The sequence below is a fragment of the Asterias amurensis genome, chromosome 1 (assembly GCF_032118995.1).
Source record: "Asterias amurensis chromosome 1, ASM3211899v1".
Classification (NCBI taxonomy): Eukaryota; Metazoa; Echinodermata; class Asteroidea; order Forcipulatida; family Asteriidae; genus Asterias; species Asterias amurensis.
This window is the reverse complement of record NC_092648.1, coordinates 35,004,463-35,024,184: the sequence shown is the minus strand read 5'-3', so window position 1 is coordinate 35,024,184 and position 19,722 is coordinate 35,004,463. Positions and strand designations below refer to the sequence as shown.

The window sequence follows — 19,722 nt, the reverse complement described above, 5'->3', positions numbered from 1 at the left end:
ATAAGGAGATATCGCTCGTGACTCCAGCCAATCAGACGACTCTTAAGAGCGAGTTCGAGTCAGGGTTTTGTAGACTTGCAATCTGACGTCTTGGACCTTCTAATTTCAATCCAAAATGGCGCGGGTTTGGGAATTAATAGTATAGAAGTTACAAAATTGGTAGGTAACGGTAACGGGGAGAATATTATTTGCTAGTATTGCACCTATAAACTTAACTACTCTACAAAATAAAGAAATTACCATGCTCGCACGAGGTTAAAAGCACAATAAATATCAAAAAGTGATGTATGACATATTCTTGAATCGTGACAGATTGTAAGTTGGTTCAAAGCAATGTAGAGGGTTCCAAAGTGCAGCAGTATAGACTCCCAAGTATGATATGGTGAACTTGTACCAGATGGAACGTTTTAACGCTACAATTCACGTAGGGACTTGAAACACCCTGTAGACTTACACAGGGGCGAATCCAGGATTTTCTAAACGCGGGGCGTGATTTTTTTTTCTTCAGAATGAACGACCAAGCCATCGCCAAGCAGCATTTTTTTTTTTAATTTTTACGAAATTGCCACTGTTGTAAAAGTGCTTTCAATGGGAAAGTTGTTTCTTCTAAATCGGTCTTTTAAACAAAGGAATCTTAAAATAAAATAAAATAAAAATCATGTCTCTGCTTACCGTAAGCAAATAACTTAGCGCGTATTCCACGGATGAGCGGGGATTTTGTTGCTTTAATGCGCGTGTGGGTTTACTCCACGTTACGGCCAAGCTACAGGCTGGGGACTGAGACACAATAAACCAGCCATGATTTAAAATATATATATATAAAGGATTGTAGACAGATGCAGAGAGAGAATAGAGCATATTTTGATATGGAGATGCACTACCGACTTCTTTAAAGATGTTAGTTTAAAATCAGGTTTACTCACGGCCGATCTTCTTTTTTGTTAGTTGACAATTATTTTGTAACAGGCCTATCATCATTTTTAGTGCACTGATCTATACAACCAACATGATATAAACATGTAACAGCCGTTGTTGCATTAATTGCACATCAAGTGATCTTGTACTTCTCCTTAATTAAGAAAGGAAAAAAAAATCACCGGCCATGGCCATTTTGATTTCGCTTTGGTGGTGACAAAAAATAATGCTAGTTTACAGTTGAATAAGCCTGAATGAGTGATCAATCTCGTTTGTGTTTGAATAAAGCAGAGTTATGCTGTCTTGATTATGGATGAATGCTGAGTAAAAAAAAAAGGGAAAAAAAACAATTTAGTGGGGAGTAAACATGTAAGAATGTACCGTGAATGTCACGTTTTTCCTTAGCCCCACAAATTGGCCAATCCACTCTGTATCCTTGGACCCAGCACATTTCGGGGTTTTTTTGTCGGCTACCCATAACCACTTATCAATTATAAACTGCGCCAATAAAGTATCTAAACACTTACAAATAGTCAGATTTATCGGAACCTGAATTAGTATGCCAAAGAATAATTATTCATTTCTATTCACCGTTAATTTCTGCACATTTTGACACATCTTATAATGCGCTACGATGATGTTGGGTCGATTTATGGGTACTTGAGTGGCTTAAGGTCGAATTTCAAAAGTTGCAAAAGCCCCTATTCACCCCAATTCCAGAAGGGAACTCACACAAGCCTCACACACAGACAACATCAAGACAAAAGACACAAACTCGTTTCGTTTACTTGACCATGAAATTTATGGCCGTATCTTTAACTCTAAAACTGCTGATATCCTGTCCTCAATACTTGGTGTGTCCTCCATCACTGTTAACGGCAAGGAGTCGTCTTCTCATACTCCAAACGAGACATCTGATCTGTCCCTGGTCAATCCCCTGCCATTTCCTGATCAGGATGCGTCGCAATCCCTCGAGAGTGGTGTCAGGCTTAATGGACTTGTTCACTTTCTTCTGCTGCAGAAGTCACACTCGGGCGGCCACTCCTTGCCCGGTTGTCCACATTTCCCTGAGCTTGGTAGCCATTCCACCATTTTACTGACCGTCGCTGGTGACGTTCCAACTTGATGAGCTGCAGCTCGAATCGACATACCGGCTTCTATCAAACCAACGATCCGTCCTCTTTCCTGTTTGGTCAGTTGAGCCATCTTTCCTGTTATCTTGAAACACCTTTCCCTGTCTTACCATAATCAGGGATTCTGGCTCTTAACCCATTTTGTTGTATGCCTCCCATCTTTGACCCCTTTGCTTGGTAACTGACAATTATTGCTGATGTTCATCGCAACCGATTTATCCAAAAAGCGACAAACAAATCATTTATAAAGGGCGGGCAAAAGAAACGCTGATCTTACTCGTCACAATACAACGATTTAGCTTGAATAGGGGCTTTTGCAACTTTTGAAATTCGACCTTAAGTCACTCAAGTGTCCATAAATCCACTAAACAACATCGTAGCGCAACACAAGATGAGTCAAAATGTGCAGAAATTAACGGTGAATAGAAATGAATAATTATTTTTTGGCATACTATTTCAGGTTCCGATATATCTGACCATTTGTAAGTGTTTAGATACTTTATTGGCGCAGTTTATTACAATTAATTGCTATAATTGAAGGAACCCGACTTACTTTAAGAAACGAGCAGTTCTCAAGATTATTGAGAAAGTTCACACTTAAAAATCATGTGATTTTTACCAAACACGTGTGATGTTTTTTTTAAAACAAATCAAGGCGTAGGGCTATCTACAAACTCAGAAGCATTACACGGAATGTTCCATGAAGCGGAAGAATGTTATATCAAAGTGCTTGGGCCAAGGATACGGAGTGGATTGGACCGATTTATGGCTAGTGTTTCCCCAATTTGATGATCCTGGAGGACGGTGGTGATCAATGTTTTGCACATTTTTAATTGCGGTATCAAAATACTTGCATTTTCAGACCTAAAATATGTTGACAGGGTTATTAATATGAATTACTGACGAAGAAAAAACAAACAGTTTTTACGACGAATGTTACACCGGAAATGTATGCCAGGGCGTGCATTTTCAAGAGGAATCAGGCGTGTGATTTTATTCGCAACACTGCGATTTTAACTGCAACACTGAGCTGTGTGTTGCAGGTGTAAGGTACCAGCGACAATGAAAACTGCCAGCCTTTCAAAGTGGCATAATAAGCATTTGAAGACCAACCAATCACTTTCGTTTAACTTTGATTCTGAACGTGAACAGAATTTCAGGTAAAACATCAAATCAAAAGTCTGTTATTTTGAACAAATTGTGACAATTTTCACATTTTAATTTGGATTGTGTGTTTGTTGATAACTGGATGATGGGAAAGTACAGATTTTTGCTTGGGCCATTTCGTTTGTGTACAAAAAAGGCAACTGAAGTTGGAACTAGAACATGCTACAATAATTCATCTTATCTTTAACCAATGGTTTAACCTTTCTAATTTAATTAATTCCAGAAAATCTTAGTGTCTGAAAACTATCCGAAGCACGATCGCTTCTACAAGGGCCTGGCGTGTCAGTTTGGCCAGCGTTTCATGGGCCGAGGTCTCCTGACTGAGATTGATCATGAAGTTTGGAAACCACAGGCTGCCATGTTCAGCCCAACCTTCCATCGAAAGTAAGTCTGATCCGTAAAATAAAGAAATATGCACAGAGGCCGTTTGTATCATTTTTTTTTCAACATTTTTTAACAAACCTTGAATTTCATGTTGAATATCAAACACTGATAATCGTAGACTGTGCAGCATATAATAAATGTTAAATTTGCATTTGGGATAAGGAGTATTAATTTTGGTTTTACCCTTACATTGATGTGTATAAGGACTGTATACTCCCAGTACTTTCACAAGTTGCGGTACTTAAACAACGATTGCTTCATTCATTCAGTCGATGCGGAGCATCGGATGATGGCCCTCCAAACACGTTGGTCCTCCATTGCTGTACGTAGCTCTTCCCGACGCAGTCCAGAGTCCCGGCACAAGGTGTCCACATAGGTGGTTTGTGGTCTACCTCAGGAACAGTGACCTTGAGTAGGGGCCCAAAGCACAAGCTTGCTCGCTGCCAGCTCATCATGTCTGAGACAGTGACCTGCTAGTAAAGATCAATCCCATAACTCTTTGTGAAATCGGGTCCTTGTGTCATTGTGTCATTACAAGCCAGCTAGACACTAATATAAACCATTATTGCTTCGTCCTTCGGATGGGACACTAAACCGTAGGTCCCCCATTTGTCGCGTAATGCACTTAAAATAGTCCAGTCACACACTAAAGCCTAGACTTGACTCAAGTCCCAATCCCGTGCCATCCCCAGGAAAGTACTGTTTTGTGATGCTCTGCATTCCAAAACCTGTCTCGACCACATTTTTTGACGGCGAGCGCGCACTGTACCGTGTATGCTACATGTTGTTTTTAGTAAGTTGGTGTATATGCATAGGGACCTCTCGCACGAGAATGAGGCTTGAATCAAGTCTAACTAAAGGCCGGTTCATATTTCCTGCGAATGCAAATGCGATACGAATGTTGACGTCACAAATTCGCAACGAAAAATTTGCAGCAGTGGGCAACTGCAACTCTGCTCAACTCACTTGCTAATATCGCTGCGAAAGGAGGGTTGTGACGGCAAATTCACGTCAAATTCGCTTCGCATTCGCAGGAAGTATGACCCATTGACCTGTGCTTAATTGCTACTTGTTTCTGGCAGTGGCTCCTGAATTCACTGCAACACCTTGTAAACCCTTTAAGTAATTAGAAAAGAAACAAAAACATGTACTTACAATATTAGGAGAGAGAGAGAGAAAACCAAGGGGGAAAAAGTAGCAACCCTGATGGTTTTTTTTAAAGTAAACAAAATGACTATCGAGTTAATCTCCTGGGGTCGATTTCACAAAGAGTTAGGACTAGTCCTAACTTAATAGGACTAGTCCTAGGAGATATACAAATTGCATGGATAGTCCTAAGTTAGGACGAGTAACTGGTCCTAACTCGAGATAAGACTAGTCCTAACTCTTTGTGAAATCCACCCCTGATGCCACAATTTAAGAAGAGACAATATAAAAGTACATTACAGGTGGACACTATTAAAACATGGCATGTGTATAGTTCTAAATTTGTATGCTGTATACAGTATAAAAATGTATTTGCGAGTAGGCCTATTGATAGATCATCATCATGTCTACAGCCTTGCGCCCATTTTGGTGAACCCACACTCATAATGACGATTTGGCTCCACTCTTCTCCAGCATTGCGTGAGTTCTCCCCGACCCAGTCCGTTGGGGCATCCTCGCTATTCGTAGAATGTGTGCTGTTTAAGACTATTATAAACTAATGCATTAAAATTCTAACATTGTTTTATAGCTACCTGAAGACCTGTATTGTCCAGTTCAACTCCAGCAGTGACGCTCTAGTTGAGTGTTTGTACAAGAAAGCTGATGGGAAAACAGAAGTAAACATGATGGATGTGTTTAACAAGCTTTCACTGGACAGCATCAGTAAGGTACATTTAAATGTTATGTTGGAAAGCACTCCGCTCTAATGGCGTCGATGTCGCACAATCCACCACTTTTACGACCACAGCATCATCAGTGCAGGAAAATCAACTGTTACTGGGCACTGGGAATTTGTCAGACCTCTAACTTTTTTTTTTTTGCAGAGCGTTTTAACGTAAATTAGTGCATCACAAAACTGAATTTGACCTTGAAGTCTCTCTTTAAGGTTTTATGATATCTTTATTGAAAACATGCTTACAGAGGAACACAATTTCTTGTTCTTTCATTCGTTCATTCAGTACCATTATTTAAATGTTGTTCCTTCAAATAAATCATTACGATGTTTGACTGATTTTATAGACGGCAAACAATTGGTTTGAATGTAACTAGATATATATTTTTGATATATTAAGGAAATCGATTTGTTTTGTTTATTCAAAAGTTAGAAGCTTGGGAGCACAGAATGAAGCCTAAATTTCCACCACATCCAAACCTAATTTGAAATTACACTAATATTTCTGCCTTTTTCAACATTGTTGGTAAGTATTGTTTAAAGCTTTGCATGGTGTGGAGAAATATGAAGAAATTATTAATAAATAGTGAACTTGCGGGTATCAACCTTGTGTAAATCTATTAGGTTGAGTGTTGGCTCTGAATAGAGCCGGTTGGGTCTCGAACGTTTCGAACAGTATACTCTACTCCTGAAACGAGCAGCGTATACTGTTCGAAACTATGTTGATATTTGCATGTATTTTTCTTCTGTAGGTTGCTTTCGGTATGGATATGAATGTATTTTCCAAGGAAAAATCCTCATTCTGCACAGATGTTCAATTACTTCAAGACAACGCTTACCTAAGCAGCCTAAATCCACTATTGCGGGTAAGTTGACCTCTTAAAGTCACCTGGAAATATAATTTTTTTTCTTTCAAACATAAGAGTATATGCTTACGAACAATAAAACAATTTTTTTAGTAATTGTTTGTCACGATTTATATGTTTAAAAAATATATAAAGTTGTTTGGGGGGCTGGCTCCGCCTACCCCTTTTGTGACGTCAATCGAGGCAGACTTTACCTGCAATGCGTATAGTAAACACACGTGCAAAGTACATGTACGTCCAAGTCATGAGTTGGTACATTTCAAAAAGTGTTTTTCTGCATTCAGCAGCAATACACCTGCTCGGCATTGCCGGGAAAAAAACAAAAAAAAAATCACGTTTTGGTCCGTACATGTACTTTGCAATTGTGTTTACTCTACGCATTACAGGCAAAGTCTGCCTCGATTGACGTCACTAACAGCGCCCTCTCGGGTCAGGGTCTACTCTTAAATTTGTAAATAACATAAGAACTGATTTTTTAAAACTTTAGTTTATTCACATTCCACTCATCAAAACACATATATTAGTGACAAAAGCTTTATTTTGAAAAAATACCACATCCAGGTGACTTTAATATAGCTGGGTGGTTTTGTTTCCTTCATGTAAAATTTTATATCAGTTAAAAGCACCATGGGTAATTGTCAAAGACCAGTATTATCACCTTGTGTATCCCAAAAATGAATAAAATAACAAATCTGTGAAAATTTGGACTCAATTGGTCATCGAAGTTGAACGAGAATCGTGAAAGAAAAACACCCTTGTTACACAATGTGTGTGCTTTAAAGTCACCTTGAAATATAATTGTTATTTTTTCAATAATACGAGTATATGTTTAGTAACAATAAAACAATATTTTTAAGTAATTGTTTGTTACGATTTATATGTTTAAAAATAGTTAAAGTTGTTTGGGGGTTGACTCCGCCTACCCCTTTTGTGACTTTAATCGAGACAGACTTTGCCTTGATGCGTAGAGTAAACACAATGCAAAGTACATGCAAGTCCAAGTCATTGAATTTGTACGTTTCGAAAAAGTTGTTTTCTTCATTTTTCCGGCAATGCCGACCAAGTGTATTGCTGCTTGATGCAATAAAACAACTAAAGACTGGTCAGACTCACAAGAGCAATAATGCCTAGTGGTCCGGTCCGGCGTCTTTTCAGCGCTGTGCAGCATTTTCTCTTCAAATATCGCGCCTCGATTGACGTCACGAACAGCGCCCTCTTGGGTCGGGGTCTACTCTTAAATTTGTAAATAAGATAAGAACTAATTTTTTGTAACCTTTAGTTAACTGTTTATTCACATTCCACTCATCAAAACACATATATTATTGACAAAAGCTTTATTTTGACAAAATTGGTTGATTATTAAGTATACTTTTCTGAGAGTCCTGGTCTTCACAACCAGAATTATTTATCAATGTAGTGATCTTGTCTTTGTACCTAGACAAATTAAATCTCTTCTCAAAACGTCTCTTATTTCACAGGTTTCCAAGGACTTATTTGGTTGTTTGTGGTTTTCCTTTGTTTTGTTTTTCGGTTTTACTGCGCCTTGAACACCCAGCAGGGTGGACATGTGCGCATAGCAAGTCTTTATTATGATTGTTATGAAACTCGGCTTTCATAAAATGGGGAAGTTTGAGTTGGGGGTGTTTGTACTGAACATAAACAAAATTATTGGGAGTCTGTGATTTAATTTGTATTTCAGCTTAGTCCTTTTAAAGACCATATTAAATTACGACGGGAGGGAAGAGCTGCTTCCAAGAGAATGCGGGAGATTGGACGACAGTGTATTACGGGCCAGATGGAAGCGCTTAAACGAGGCGAGAAACTGGACAACAACATCCTCAGTCATATTCTGCAGTCTGCAATGCCAGCTGGTGACAGCAACGTCATAGACCTGGAGTTGATGATCGATCATTTTGTGATATTTTTCTTGGCTGGCAAGATATTTTTATTAATAGATGGAAATTTGCATCGGGGATAAAGAATATTAATTTTGGTTTTACCCATATACACCGATGTGTGTTAGCACTGTATACTCAGTACTTTCCCTAGTTCTGTGAAAAACAACGACCGGCATATGGTCGGATTCGAATCCGCGACCCTTACAATTGTAGAGCATTTTCTTACCAACTAGACCACCGAGATTGCTCGGTTGATATATTCTTTACTGGGTGTCTTCTGACATCCAGCCTTTTTACTCACACAGTTAGTCCTTATGTCATGTCTGCACTTTGAACACAGTGTGTACATTTGGATAATTTCAAAGACCAGTTTCCTCACTTGGTATATCCTGACATGCGCACAAAATAACAAACCTGCGAACATGGGCCATCAAGATTGCAAGAAAATAATGAAAATAATACTAACTTTGATGCATAAAATTGTGTGCTTTCAGATGCCTGAGAAAGGCTTCATGCCTGAAGCCTTTCTCAGATTCAAATTGTAAAAAACCTACCTCTCTCTATATATAAAAGTACAATAATTCAAAGGGTGACGATCCTAATTATTGTTTATAGTATATCAACAGCTCTCCAGAGCTCTTATACTGAGTAAGTATTTATGGTTATACATTTTCTTCTTTTTTTTTTTTTTTTTTTTTTGGGGGGGGGGTTGTCAAAAGTATAACCCCTAAAAAAAACTAAAAGTAGACAACGGTGCAATTTTGAGTTGAATATTCAAATGCCAGTCAACATTCATGTGTCATATATTTTCCTGGAAGGTCAATTTAATTGTTATAGGAAATTATTTATTTAGTTACCACTCCCATTTTCTCTTCGTCAATACTAGCGCAGTCGTTCTTTCAGGGGTGTTTTTTACCAGTTGCTGCTGCTTTTATTTGTATAGGTCAAGAGACGACAGCGTGTCTTATGGCATCTACATTGCTGGAGCTTGGGAGACATCCAGAAATAGTGTACAAGTAAGTCACTCGTCGGTTTAAAAGCAATGTGAACTTGTGTTTTAGTGGGGGTGTTTTTTTTTTTTCTTTTTTTTTTTTTTTTTTTTTGGGGGGGTGGGTTTTTTTGTGGTTTTTTTTTTTTTTTTTTTTGGGGGGGGGGTATTTGTTGGATGTTGGGTTATTGTTCTTGGGTTTTTTTGTGTTCTTATCTATCTATTTATGTGGGTTGTTGACTTTATTAGTGTTTTGTGTGCTTGTTTGTTTTGGGGTTTAGCTTATAAGCTGCCATTAAACAATAGTACCAAGTCTACTATTAAGCTTCTGTAAAGTAATAAAAAATATTAAAAAATGTATTTATGTTAAATATTTAATAAATAAATAACCAAACTAAAAAAATGGTATATGCAAAGTGGTCATTATTATGTTAGGTTGTCACACCAGTTCTGTGGTTAACTCTTATTTATATGTTTTTTGTTATAAGGATGAAGACTGAAGTTGATGCAGTGCTTGGTGATGATGGATATGTCAGCTTTGAAGACTTATCCAAACTGAAATACACAACCGCTGTAAGTTTGTATCAGTTTAAGGTATATTGAATAATGTACAAAGTAATGCGTGAGTGCTCCTTTCATTACAGACTGTGTAAGTCTAGCCTTGACTCAAGGCTGTCGGCGAAGTGTGCCCCGGCCCGGTGTGGCACGATTCGACAGTCTTGATCGAGTGGATTCCAATAGGCGGATTGTTTGCGCCAAAGGGCAATATGTTCGCGCCATTTGGTGCAACTTGGCGGACACTTGGCGCTGATTGCTCGATGCAAGTGGCGCGACGAAAATTTCAAACATTCAAATTTGGTGCCGTTACGGGCCACCACGAGCCAGTTGGGAGGCAGTTTGAGCCACTACACGCCACTAGGCACATTATTGGCGACACTAGGCGCCACAGTAAATTGCATTGGCGAAAACTGGCACCAACTGGCGCTGGCCCAGTGGACTCCAAGCATAACGAAAAGGTCCGCATTCAGCTTCCGTGTGCCTCTGAGCCATCAGTCAAAACATTTTCCACCATGGTATTGTAGCTGCTATTGAAGGTGATGGGAGGTCAACTTAATTCACAATCTAGTACGTGATCAAATAATAAATACATAACTGTCTCCATGACGATGACTAGAGCAAGCTAGTAAAAATATTGAGGCCAATTAAGAAGTAACTCAGCTGTATTGAGTTCAATAACCCTCGATCCACTAAAGCAATTAAGTAGTAGTCCCGGCTGATTTCCTGCCTTATCCTGCCCTAAGTTTAAAAGCAGGGCAGTTCTTTTCAGAACTGATAAGTCTCCTGAATTCCGAAAAAAATCTACTTCGCGATAGTAGAATAATAAAAGCAAGACAATTTCTCAACAGAATATAATCTACCCAGCAGGTATAAATATGTAGTTACAGTACACACGTGATGTTACCGCAAACCTAGCTATTCATCGAAATGTTTCCTTGAAAATGTGTCTGTGTGGTGTTGTTAGCAACGACCTCTAAAAAAAAGGGGGGGGGGCTCATTGCAATAATATGCTGAATTGATGAAGTGATTTATTGGTTTCATTTACGGAAAATGAAAGTTTAAAAAATGAAAAAATTCAGCCACCTTTTTTTCCCATCTGTAACTTGGTTTGAATCCTTTAGGTGTTGAAGGAAACTTTACGTTTACATTCCCCGGTGCCAGCTGTGCTGAGGAAGACGCCGAAAGAAGTGGTCTGGAACGGCATTAAACTCCCTGCTAATACATCTATTAATGTGAGTTTTTCCCCTTTTTATTTACTATTTCATATGGAGATCACTAAATAATTAAATATATATATTGTATCTTGCACATATCTATCCATATTGTAAAGACACCAACAGATAGAAAATTTAATAGAACACTAAGAAAGCTCTACACTGATTTAGACAGAACATTTTGACAAATCAGTTTTTAAACTGGACTTAAAGCACTCAAGGGAAGTAGATGTGCAAAGATCTCTTAGGAGCGGTATGTGGGTTTCCCCCTTTTTGTTTCCTAATTCATTCCATTATTTTACATTTTGGTTTAATTCTTTGCAAAGGCCTATCGGGCATGACCCCCATTCACCTGACGTCATCATCATCACAATACTTTTTGGTTGTGTAATTTTGGTAGTACAGTGTGTCTAAACAGTTGGTGCGTTCGAACAGCTTCCCCGACCCCGGGTCGACATTCGAATAGCTTTGACGCCATTCCAGGGGCTCAGCCGGGTCAGCCCCAAGTCCCCTGCATGACGTCACCACGAGTGATTGCCACAGTGGTTACACATTTACCACTGAGCGTGGCACAGTTGCAGCAATCGTGCTAAGGGCTCGATATAATTGCGCTTATGTTTGGCAGCAAATGAGTTGCCAAACTGTGAAGATGTCTTTTTTCTTTTCACTTTTTCTTGATTCACTCATTACCTCGTATTAAAACTTTGTTCAACTGAATGACATAAATGTAAGATTATCTAATCACTTATATCCTACTCCTTAAGATTTGCGTTGCGAACCTGGCGAGACAGAAGGAGTATTTCGAAAGCCCAGAAGAATTCATGCCGAGCCGATTCTAAGGTGGAGACAAGTAAGACATGCCTTTAATCTTATAGAAAACCCCTTGCTATGTGAGCAAACTAAATGAGTCTTTTCTCAGAAATAATAGTGGCTCCTCATATATAGAGCTCAGGTCTGTCACGCATTGACGCTCATGGTCGCTTCAACATTATTACCCCAGGTCACTGGGCCTTAAATCATTCCTCAAAGACACCTGGAATGAATATTTATACATATATCTATTTCTCATTTCTAGAAATCGACCCAAGGTGACTTAAACAACGGGTGCGTTCGTTTAGCTTCCCTGGGTCGACCCCGGTGTGTGGCATTTTTTTTCCAGGACGAGTGTGTGCAGATAACTACCCACGTTCTTCCTGGTAAAAAAAAAACGCCACGCACCGGGGTCGACCCAGGGGAGCTAAACGAACGCACCCACTATCTCAGCTCCGTGGGCCGTTATTACAGCCTGTGCTGCCAAGTATGTAGCGCACTATAAGCTAATCAATCACAAGAACCATCTCTGCCCTCCCAGTTACCCATTAACCCCCTGGTGGAGAGAAGCTTATGGTTAAGTGTCTTGCTCGGGGACACAAGTGTCACGACCAGGATTCGAACCCACACTCAGCTCAACAGAAACATCAGAGCTTGATGGGTTTGAAAACTGCCAGATAAGAATGACTGTAGTCATACGAAATAAAAAAAATACCTTCCTCTAATGCTATGCCTAATGTTTTGTTTTGTCATTAGCCACAATAACATGTACATCCCGTTCTCCATGGGTCCAAGGAAGTGTATCGGGAAGCAGTTTGCTATGGTGAGTAATACTTTTATAAGGGCTCATTACAGGCAACTTGGATCTCTATCTCTGTTGTGTTTCCACTTCTTACAAAATTAATTAAGAGCTACAATATATTGAATAATCCGTCATATATACTAATTCCAACCATCATCAACAACCTCCGCCCAAGGGCTGTACGATACCGGCTGGGTAAGTTTTCCCATGACCACTGGCTCGACTGACCCAGTATTGACAGCTCAATACGACCCATTTCACAGTACGCTGTCTCTAAAGGACTAGTAAGTCCTGACAAGAAGCCAGTTAATTGTGGCACCTAGGGTGTGTCAGTTTCGAACTCAGCGGTTTTCACCCGACTCCTCAAACACAGCTGCTTCTGTTTCTGTTTCTGTTTTTTTTTTTTTTTTTTTTTTTTTTTTGGGGGGGGGGGGGTTAGAAAACTGTGAGAACTTGTTCCAAACTTGCTCAAACTCAGACCATTTAGATCGACTTTCCTTGATTAAAACTACCGCTCTCAACCCTCTCTCATTGAATCGCTCTCTTCGTCTCTATACCATCTTCGATCTTTTCTTCGTCTATAACTACATTTTCATGAACATAAATTAAACAAACTCCCACCACAACTGGACTCGAGAATGACGCCCGTCACTTGTTGAATGTTTAACATAAAACTTACTCTTACTTGATATACACTCCATCTTATTGCGTGCCATTTGTCATTTGTACTGTTAACTTTGATGTTTTCAGATTGAGGCTCAGGTTGCCATGGCTAAGTTGATGAAGAATTTCACCTTTGACCTCGTGCCAGGTCAGAGTTTCGACTGTGTAGCTAGCGTTACCTGCAAGCCAAAGGATTCGTGTCGAGTATACGTCAAACCGGCCGCACCTAGGTCTGACATCATACCCAATGTCTGACATAATAAAAGAAGTTGAGTAAAATATGAAACAAAAAATCTAGAGAACAGATGTTTGTTTCTTTTCTGTGCAATCGAAATGTTATAACAACAAATACTTTTTTTGGTTTTTATTTCGTTCCTTTTCTGGTGTTATAACTCTAAGTAAGCTTCCCAAAAAGTGTAGGAAGTATTTCCATTTTAGAAAAGAGTTTGTTGTAGTGTTTAACTTTTTTTAAATAAATATCCACCTGAAATGTAGTTAGTGTTAAAAACTGTAACACTGTACTGTCGTTACCATAGCAGGCGTGTATTAAGGGGTGTGGATTTAAAGGCACTATACAATATTGATAAGTACCCACAAAAACTGTTAGCATAAAAATTTACTTGGTAACGAGCATCTTGATAGTTTAACACATTGTGAGAAACGGCTCCCTTTGAAGTAACGTATTTTTTGAGAAAGAGGTTATTTCTCATATACCTCACAAATGAAAACTTCCACTCTCCTGAATACCATTTTAGGCATCTGAAAGCGCACAAATTTACTCTCTTGCAACTTGGGTGACCAATTTGAGTCCAAATTTGTTATTTTATGCATATGTTGTTACACCAAGTGAGAATACTGGTCTTTGACAATGAATTACCTAAGGTGTCCATGCTGGCTGTCACATCACAAAGGGCAGCCAGGGCATGTCACAGTTACTGGGTTACTCTCTTAATGTAAACGAGTGAAAAAAGAACTCTTTGAAGAGCCATATGAAGGACAACTCTTTTTCGAGTGGTCTTCCACTCTTTTAGATTGAATTTTGCATCTTTTTGAGTGATTTTTCACTCTGTCCTGGAGTGAAAACCCTCTATAAGCGTGAAATAACCACCACTCTTTTTGAAGAGCCGTATGTAGCACAGCTCGAAATGTAAAGAGTGGTGTTTTTCACTATTTTACACAGAAGGTACAGTTCGTACCATCTACGGCCACAGCCTTCAATTATTATGGCGACAGTGCCCCTTATTTTCGTATTATTCCGTAACACCTACTTTGGCTGAACATAAGACAACATAAGCAAACTTTACTTATCTTTAAAAAGAAGAAATTGAAATGATCGTAGAGGTTTTAAAAAGCACCACACCAATCACAAAGCACAACAAAGCACATATAAAAAAATAACACACTATACAATGCACAAGGAGAATAAAAACGAGGATTTAAACAAAATGCATACAATGATGTAACCTTTTATAATGGTATTTTTCTTTAACAAGGAAACCCTTTTTTCAGTACTACAATCCAAAAAAAATTTCATGGGAATATTAATGTCAGTTTTGTACAGTTTGAAAGATATATTTAAAAGGTTGTTTCATACTGCTTGTAAGATGCTGTTTTAAAGGCAGTGGACACTATTGGTAATTGTCAAAGACTAGCCTTCACAGTTGGTTAATCTCATAAAATAACAAACCTGTGAAAATTTGAGCTCAATCGGTCATTGAAGTTGCGAGATAATAATGAAAGAAAGAACACCCTTGTCACACGAAGTTGTGTGCGTTTACATGGTTGATTTCAAGACCTAAAGTTCTAAATCTGAGGTCTCGAAATCAAATTCGTGGAAAATTATTTCTTTCTCGAAAACTATGGCACTTCAGAGGGAGCCGTTTCTCACAATGTTTTATACCATCAACCTCTCCCCATTACTCGTCACCAAGAAAGGTTTTATGCCAATAATTATTTTGAGTAATCACCAATAGTGTTAGAAGAAAATATGCTTGTGCTTTTATTAAGCAGACGGGCCATTCCAGCGTCACTCGCATTTCACTTTTTTTGCATCCTTTTACAAGCTTAGTTATGTATTTTTGTTAAATACTGGGAATTACTCTTTCATTTTTGGTATGGATAGACTCAGTAAGGCATTAACCTAATGTTATAAAAAAATTAACCCGATACCAAATTTGATCTGACCGTCACTCGCAATTCATAAATAGGACATGCAAATAAATGTCTTGGTTTTATTTGAAAAGTTTCCCCAAATCAAATGTACTACAACCAAATTGCTATAATAATAATAAGAATAATAATAAAGAATATTTAAAAGGCGCCAAAATCCACCAAAATGAGGTGCTCAAGGTGCACAGTAGGGGGAACCACACACAGCAAGGAAAATAAGACAAATAGACCAGTTACATATAGGCGAGATTAAACAAAGTGGTTTTCAACTTAATCTTGAAAGTATTGATATTAGAAATGTGGGGATTTGTAGAGGCAATTCATTCCAGAGTGTGGGTCCAGCATGGGAAAAAGACCTATCGCCCCATGACTTGCTACTCTTAGTAACTTGAAGCATGTATGTATTGGAAGATCAGAGAGATCGCACAGGAGTATAAGCTTTTTCTTAAAGAATAATATGTACTAAACACCTACCCTACAAAGTATAAAAGAGGGTAACAAGAATCTAAAACAATAAACTGTATTTTAGTTAGAGGGGAATCTAAAACAATAAACTGTATTTAAGTTAGAGGGGGAAAAGGGCCGTCACTCGCATTTCCGTCACTCGCATTTCACTTTATCCGCTCATTGTGTTGTGCACAAAATGAAGCTTTTCCTCCACAATTCTGATCAAGTCTTGGCCAAGTCTTTTTAAAACAACCTTCTAAACATTTTTAAGGGAGCTGAGTGCTCAAAATACTAATTACAATAAACAAAATGTATTTTACTGAAATATTTACAAAACAATGAACTGTAATGAAATTATCCGAGCAATTGGTTTGACATTACTCAATATAAGGCACTAACACAATGGTATTAGGAAAATTAAACAACATTAAATATTCACGAGCATGACATAGGTCACACATTCACAGTTTTGTTCACAATCGACCAAGGAAAATTTAACCAGGATGACTTTGGCAAAATGGTGCCTCCGGCCTATAGGAGGACGGCCGAAGATTCTCCCAGAATCATGCGAATCCCTCTAGTGTATCTGCCCATGCATCGAAAGGAAGCTTTCCTTTTTTGTTTGCTTTTACTGGAAGTTTCCCTGTGTTCTTGTGATCATCATACTTTCCTGCTGCTTTCGTTTTTTTCAATGTAACGCTTCCGTCTCATTTTGCCAGTCAACGCCATTTCTAAAGTACATTTCAAAAATTTGACTCCCATAAATGACCGACCGTGTTTGTCGACGAGGTAAAAGGAAAATCACGCAATTTCGAGTGATACTTGTGTGGATCATTATATTCTACTTTTAAATATCTTTCTAATCATATGATTTGTATAACAAATTAATACAAACGCTTTCCAAAGACCAACTCGACCGATCCAAGTCAACGTGTTCCTTTAAATACAATAATTTATATAGACCTAATACAAAAAAAATGCAGAAAAAAAGAAAATGTGTAAATCACTCGCATTTCATACCTCTCTGCATCCAACAACTGAGCACCTACAAATCTTAAAGAAAAGTCATGGGCAGATATTGTTTTTGTTTAAAGGTATAAGGTCATAAAATTGCATGGACATTTTGTAAAAAAACACCCTTGTCACACGAAGAAGATGGTTGATTTCGAGACCTCAAGTTCTAAACCTGAGGTCTCGAAATCAAATTCGTGGAAAATTACTTCTTTCTTGAAAACTATGGCACTTCAGAGTGAGCCGTTTCCCACAATGTTTTATACCATCAACCTCTCCCCATTACTCGTCACCAAGAAAGGATTTATGCTAATAAATATATTGAGTAATTACCAATAGTGTCCACTGCCTTTAACACATTTTTTCTAAGCAAACATAAGCAGGATACCATTCACAAATTGTACATGTGACATGGTACTTTGGTTGGTAGCTTCATTCAACAACTTGTTTTGTACTTTTTGTGCTTTCAAAAGCAGCTCATAAAATTTGGTCCTGTTCTGTGAGGAATTACAGCTATTACAGCTAATGAGGTGACAGAGTACAGAAAGAGCAAGTTTCTTTATTATCATGTAGTCAAAGATTGTAGTTCTGACTCGAACCCATATCACCGACAGTTAAGTCCCAAGCCTTCATTGTCAAAGTGCATTACCAAGCTCCGAACCTTGTAATGTTGCTTTACCTCAACGCTCATTTGCTGTTGTTATGGTGACATTTAATTAAATATATTTATCAGCTGTTCTCTGGTACTTTTTTGTCTAAGCCGAGATTTGACTTGCTCCATTTCACAAGGATGTATACTATGGATGATTCCAACCTGGTTTTGTTTTAATTGTCGGTATTTTGTGCAATAATTTCTTGTAAAGAGTAGCTCTGCAACAAGGTCTGTCACATCATAGTTTCCTCTATGGTTCAACCATATGACCCTCTTTTTACAACATGGTTTTGGCTCTGGCTTTGGCTCCGGCTTCGGCTACAGCTTTGCCTCCGGCTGAGCCCATCCCATGATTTCCTTATCCATAAGGGTTCGCATGCCGGGAAGTGTGACACCAGATGTTCAGGCTAGCCCTAACCTAGACTGGTCCTCTTTCGTTATCCATAAGGATTTACATGCCACGAAGTGTGACACTAGATGTTTAGGCTAGCCCTAGCCTAGACTTGTCCTCTTTCGTTATCCATAAGGATTCACATGCCAGGAAGTGTGGCACCAGATGTTCAGGCCAGCCCTACCCTAGACCGGTCCTCTTTCGTTATCCATAAGGGTTCGCATGCCAGGAAGTGTGACACCAGATGTTCAGGCTAGCCCTAGCCTAGCCTGGTCCCCTGATGTCAGATGTTTAATACATGGTCTCGCTGCATGACTGTAGGAAGGCTTACCGAAATGTGTATTGTACTTTTAGATAATGATGACAGTGTTGTGTTTGGGTACAATTCAGTCGAGTGTATTACTACTGTGGCGGGTTTCCCGCGAGACTAATTTAAATTTAGGAGTCCAGGGAGAAGTCCAACCTCTTGGCCGAAAATTCCCCTTATCCCGAATCCAAATTGTACCTTTAGACCCGGGGAATACTTCGAGCAGTCTCGGGTTAAGGATGCAGGCTCGTTTGGGTGGAAATCTCCCGCCCGATCGGTTTCTGTTTGTCTGTTGCACTGGGACAGAGTTGGATATATTTCTACTGGGGGTGGGAGAACATAATAATAATGTGACTATAACACCGTTCTGAACTCTTAAATTGCCCCTGGGCAAGCTTCTTTAATGCCTCCTGGGCAACTCACTTTCTCATAATTAAATAGTTGAAAATACACTTCTTCTCGTTCTATCCTTTATAAACGAGGCCTTTTATCTCTTATAACAAATCAGGTTTTCCCGAGTGCCTTCCTCGCTAGTCCATCCAAAATGCAATCGCAAATGCAGCAATAAAAATGCACGCGCAAGCACGCCGATTTTTTTGCTGAGTCTCTAATCAAGTCTCCAAATTAGCTAGACTACTCAACCGGTAATGAACGGCTACTCGTCAACCCAGAGGGTCAACTCACAGTCAATCTCTGCGATCGACGCTGGGCCATCCAAGTTATCTGCGAACTCAACTACCAGCTGCCACTTCGTCACAACTATTCTGAAAAGGATACTCAATCTCAGCAACACAATCGTAAGCAAACAATTCACGCAGCACTTAAATCAATACCGACACGATATACTGGACCGTCACAAAACACCGCACTCAAGAAGTTACACAATAAACTAATAACGGTACCGAGTACCAGGCACTTGGATCTGAAGAGTACGAGTCTGAGTACTTTAAAAGTACATTTCTGCAAAATCAGATTCCAGAATTACTTTTTCTAATTTCTAGGTGACAGTATGTAAATTTTTATTGTTATCCTGAATACATAGACAACTTTATTCCTCTATTTTTTTAAACTTGATAATTTTGTTAAGTATTGTGATGTGGTTGTTGTGGCACAATGGTCTTTAAGTTGATAGTGAATACTGTGTGCAAAGTTTCAAAAGAATATTTTTTTTGTAATTTTGTAAACCTCATTGGTGTTAATGGGTAAGTTAATATCATTCAACCTCTTACAAAAGTATTGGAGATAACATTTGACTAAAATTAAAACACCGTGTTATAAATAAATGTTGAATTTCGATTGAAGCAATTCCATTCCTATTGGTAAATAAACCAAGTCTCAATTTCTTTATTAAGCAAAGACATTTTGTTGTTGGATTACAAATTCATTATCATTGCAGTCTTAATATTTCCACAAAGAAGGTCCTCGGGTTTTAATTCAAACTGTTGAAACTTACCGTCTCGTTCTTAGA

At 38.7% G+C, this 19,722-nt stretch overlaps 1 pseudogene; it reads left to right on the top strand.

Annotated features, from left to right (window-relative positions):
* LOC139944362 (cholesterol 24-hydroxylase-like) overlaps positions 1 to 13,532 on the top strand; it is a 28,186-nt pseudogene extending 14,654 nt beyond the window's left edge.
* The last annotated feature ends 6,190 nt before the right edge of the window (positions 13,533 to 19,722 follow it).